Source organism: Pseudophryne corroboree, chromosome 1, assembly GCF_028390025.1.
Source record: "Pseudophryne corroboree isolate aPseCor3 chromosome 1, aPseCor3.hap2, whole genome shotgun sequence".
NCBI lineage: Eukaryota > Metazoa > Chordata > Amphibia > Anura > Myobatrachidae > Pseudophryne > Pseudophryne corroboree.
The window spans coordinates 355,997,459-356,002,773 of record NC_086444.1 but is presented as its reverse complement, the minus strand read 5'-3'; positions in this window follow the sequence as shown (position 1 = coordinate 356,002,773).

Sequence of the window (5,315 nt, the reverse complement as noted above, 5' to 3'; positions counted from 1 at the left end):
ATACATATATAGCAGCTATAAGGGGATATAATTTAGTTAATCCCTGATTTATATAGCGCTCTGGTGTGTGCTGGCATACTCTCTTCCTGTCTCCCCAAAGGGCTTTGTGGGGTCCTGTCTTCTGTCAGAGCATTCCCTGTGTGTGTGCGGTGTGTCGGTACGGCTGTGTCGACATGTTTGATGAGGAGACTTATGTGGAGGAGGAGCAGGTGCCTATAAATGTGTTGTCACCCCCTGCGGGGCAGACACCGGAGTGGATGGACTTGTGGAAGTAATTACGCGAAAGTGTCGACTCCATACATAAAAAATTTGACGACATGCCAAATGCGGGGCAGCCGGCTTCTCAGCCCGTGCCTGCCCAGACGTCTCAAAAGTCATCAGGGGCTCTAAAACGCCCGCTACCTCAGATGGCAGACACAGATGTCGACACGGATACTGATACCAGTGTCGACGACGAAGAGACTAATGTAATGTCCAATAGGGCCACTCGTTATATGATTGAGGCAATGAAAAATGTTTTACACATTTCTGAGGTGACCCCAGGTACCACAAAAAAGGGTATTATGTTTGGGGAGAAAAAACTACCAGTAGTTTTTCCCCCTTCTGAAGAATTGAATGAAGTGTGTGAACTAGCGTGGGCTTCCCCCGATAAAAAATTGGTAATTTCAAAAAAATTATTAATGGCGTACCCTTTCCCGCCAGAGGATAGATCACGTTGGGAAACACCCCCTAGGGTGGATAAAGCACTTACGCGCTTATCAAAAAAGGTGGCACTGCCGTCCCAGGATACGGCCGCCCTAAAGGAACCTGCTGACAGAAAGCAGGAGGCTCTCCAGAAAGCTATATATACACACACTGGTATTATACTGAGACCAGCTATTGCCTCAGCATGGATGTGCAGTGCTGCAGCTGCATGGTCAGACTCCCTGTCAGAAAACATTGACACCCTAGACAGGGACACTATATTGCTAAACGTAGAGCATATTAAAGACGCTGTCTTTTACATAAGAGATGCACAGAGGGATATTTGCCGGCTGGCATCAAAAATAAGTGCACTGTCCATTTGTGCCAGGAGAGGATTATGGACCCGGCAGTGGACAGGTGATGCAGATTCTAAAAGGCACATGGAAGTTTTGCCTTATAAGGGTGAGGAGTTGTTCGGGGATGGTCTTTCAGACTTAGTATCCACAGCAACAGCTGGGAAGTCAGCATTTTTGCCACATGTCCCCTCACAACCAAAGAGAGCACCGTATTATCAGGTGCAGTCCTTTCGCCCCCAAAAGAGCAGACTGGGTAGAGGCGCGTCCTTTCTGCCCAGAGGCAGAGGAAAAAAGCTGCAGCATACAGCCACTTCCCAGGAACAAAAGTCCTCCCCCGCTTCTTCTGCCAAGTCCGCCGCATGACGCTGGGGCTCAGCAGGCGGAGCCAGGTACGGTGGGGGGCCGTCTCAAAAACTTCAGCAATCAGTGGGCTCGCTCACAGGTAGATCCCTGGATCCTTCAAGTGGTATCTCAGGGGTACAGGCTGGAATTCGAGACATCCCCCCCCCCGCCGTTTCCTCAAATCTGCCTTACCAACGACTCCTTCAGAAAGGGAGGCTGTGTTAGAGGCAATTCACAAGCTGTATTCCCAACAGGTGATAGTCAAGGTGCCCCTACTTACACAAGGACGGGGTTACTATTCCACAATGTTTGTGGTACCGAAACCGGACGGTTCGGTGAGACCCATTTTAAATTTGAAATCCTTGAACACATATTTAAGAAAATTCAAGTTCAAGATGGAATCGCTCAGGGCGGTTATTGCAAGCCTGGAAGAGGGAGATTACATGGTATCTCTGGACATCAAGGATGCTTACCTGCATGTCCCCATTTACCATCCTCACCAGGAGTACCTCAGATTTGTGGTACAGGATTGTCATTACCAATTCCAGACGTTGCCGTTCGGCCTGTCCACGGCACCGAGGGTATTTACCAAGGTAATGGCCGAAATGATGATCCTCCTTCGGAAAAAGGGAGTTTTAATTATCCCATACTTGGACGATCTCCTGATAAGGGCGAGGTCCAGAGAGCAGTTGTTGGTCGGCGTAGCATTATCTCAGGAGGTGCTACACCAGCACGGTTGGATTCTGAATATTCCAAAGTCTCAGCTGGTTCCGGCGACACGTCTACTGTTCCTGGGGATGATTCTGGACACAGTCCAGAAAAAAGTGTTTCTCCCAGAGGAGAAAGCCAAGGAGCTGTCATCTCTAGTGAGAGGCCTCCTGAAACCAAAACAGGTGTCGGTGCATCATTGCACGCGAGTCCTGGGAAAGATGGTAGCTTCCAACGAAGCGATTCCATTCGGCAGGTTCCATGCCAGAACCTTTCAGTGGGACCTGTTGGACCAATGGTCCGGATCGCATCTTCAAATGCATCGGTTGATAACCCTGTCTCCAAGGACCAGGGTGTCTCTGCTGTGGTGGCTGCAGAGTGCTCATCTCAGAGAGGGCCGCAGATTCGGCATACAGGACTGGGTCCTGGTGACCACGGATGCCAGCCTTCGGGGCTGGGGTGCAGTCACACGGAGAAGAAACTTCCAAGGACTTTGGTCAAGTCAGGAGACTTCCCTACACATAAATGTTCTGGAACTGAGGGCCATTTACAATGCCCTAAGTCAAGCAAAGCCCCTACTTCAAAACCAGCCGGTTCTGATCCAGTCAGACAACATCACGGCAGTCGCCCATGTAAATCGACAGGGCGGCACAAGAAGCAGGACGGCGATGGCAGAAGCCACAAGGATTCTCCGATGGGCGGAAAATCACGTGTTAGCACTGTCAGCAGTGTTCATTCCGGGAGTGGACAACTGGGAAGCAGACTTCCTCAGCAGGCACGACCTCCACCCGGGAGAGTGGGGACTTCATCCAGAAGTCTTCCAACTGATTGTAAACCGTTGGGAAAAGCCACAGGTGGACATGATGGCGTCCCGCTTAAACAAAAAGCTAGAAAAATATTGTGCCAGGTCAAGAGACCCTCAGGCGATAGCTGTGGACGCTCTAGTGACACCGTGGGTGTACCGGTCGGTTTATGTGTTCCCTCCTCTTCCTCTCATACCCAAGGTACTGAGGATAATAAAGAAAAGAGGAGTAAGAAGAACTATTCTCATTGTTCCAGATTGGCCAAGAAGGTCTTGGTACCCGGAACTTCAAGAATTAATCTCAGAGGACCCATGGCCTCTGCCGCTCAGACAGGACCTGCTGCTGCAGGGGCCCTGTCTGTTCCAAGACTTACCGCGGCTGCGTTTAACGGCATGGCGGTTGAACACCGGATCCTAAAAGAAAAGGGTATTCCGGAGGAAGTCATTCCTACGCTTATTAAAGCTAGAAAAGATGTAACCGTACAACATTATCATCGCATATGGTGAAAATATGTTGCGTGGTGTGAGGCCAGGAAGGCCCCAACGGAGGAATTCCAGCTAGGTCGATTTCTGCACTTCCTACAGTCAGGGGTGACTATGGGCCTAAAACTGGGTTCCATTAAGGTCCAGATTTCGGCTCTGTCGATTTTCTTCCAAAAAGAACTGGCTTCACTGCCTGAAGTTCAGACATTTGTCAAGGGAGTGCTGCATATTCAGCCTCCTTTTGTGCCTCCAGTGGCACCGTGGGACCTCAACGTGGTGTTGGGTTTCCTAAAGTCACATTGGTTTGAGCCACTCAAAACCGTGGATTTAAAATATCTCACGTGGAAAGTGGTCATGCTTTTGGCCTTGGCTTCGGCAAGGCGTGTGTCAGAATTGGCGGCTTTGTCATGTAAAAGCCCCTATTTGATTTTCCATATGGATAGGGCAGAATTGAGGACTCGTCCCCAGTTTCTTCCTAAGGTGGTGTCAGCTTTTCACTTGAACCAACCTATCGTGGTGCCTGCGGCTACTAGGGACTTGGAGGACTCCAAGTTACTGGACGTAGTCAGGGCCTTGAAAATGTATGTTTCCAGGACGGCTGGAGTCAGGAAGACTGACTCGCTATTTATCCTGTATGCACCCAACAAGATGGGTGCTCCTGCTTCAAAGCAGACTATTGCTCGCTGGATTTGTAGCACAATTCAGCTTGCGCATTCGGTGGCTGGCCTGCCGCAGCCTAAATCTGTAAAAGCCCATTCCACGAGGAAAGTGGGCTCTTCTTGGGCGGCTGCCCAAGGGGTCTCGGCTTTACAACTTTGCCGAGCTGCTACTTGGTCAGGGGCAAACACGTTTGCAAAATTCTACAAATTTGATACCCTGGCTGAGGAGGACCTGGAGTTCTCTCATTCGGTGCTGCAGAGTCATCCGCACTCTCCCGCCCGTTTGGGAGCTTTGGTATAATCCCCATGGTCCTTACGGAGTCCCCAGCATCCACTAGGACGTCAGAGAAAATAAGATTTTACTCACCGGTAAATCTATTTCTCGTAGTCCGTAGTGGATGCTGGGCGCCCGTCCCAAGTGCCGACTGTCTGCAATACTTGTATATAGTTATTGTTAACTACAAGGGTTATTGTTGAGCCATCCTTTGAGAGGCTCTGTTGTGTTCATACTGTTAACTGGGTATATTATCACGAGTTATACGGTGTGGCTGGTATGAGTCTTACCCGGGATTCAAAATCCTTCCTTATTGTGTCAGCTCTTCCGGGCACAGTATCCTTACTGAAGTCTGGAGGAGGGTCATAGTGGGAGGAGCCAGTGCACACCAGGTAGTCCTAAATCTTTCTTAGCTGTGCCCAGTCTCCTGCAGAGCCGCTATTCCCCATGATCCTTACGGAGTCCCCAGCATCCACTACGGACTACGAGAAATAGATTTACCGGTGAGTAAAATCTTATTTTCTACCACATCCACCGCATGTCGCTGGGTCTATCTTGCGGGAGCCCACACCGGTGGGACCACGTCTAATACTCTTCAGTCGGTCCTGGTACGGATTTGGACTAGTGAGTTTGAGAATAGTCCCTAGGGGAACATACTGGAGTTTCCAGACGATTCCCCTCACTGATTTTTCAAATATACCTTTCCAATTCTCCCCTGGACGGGGAGGTAGTAGGCGATGCCATACAAGAGTTGGGTCAGGATCAGGTCATTGTCCTGCTGTCCCGGTCAGTGGAAAAAAAAAAAAAAAATGATAAAAGCTGTTATTCAAGCTTTTTCGTGCTTCTGAGGCCGGAAGGCGCGGTCAGAACAATTCCAAACAATTTCTACTTAACAAGTTGAACTACATGGTGGAATCTCTCTGGGCAGGGATCTCCAATCTGTTAAGGAGAAAGAAGGTCTAAATACGGTTCGTCCGCATTAGGCTTACCTGGTTTGCTATTCAGGA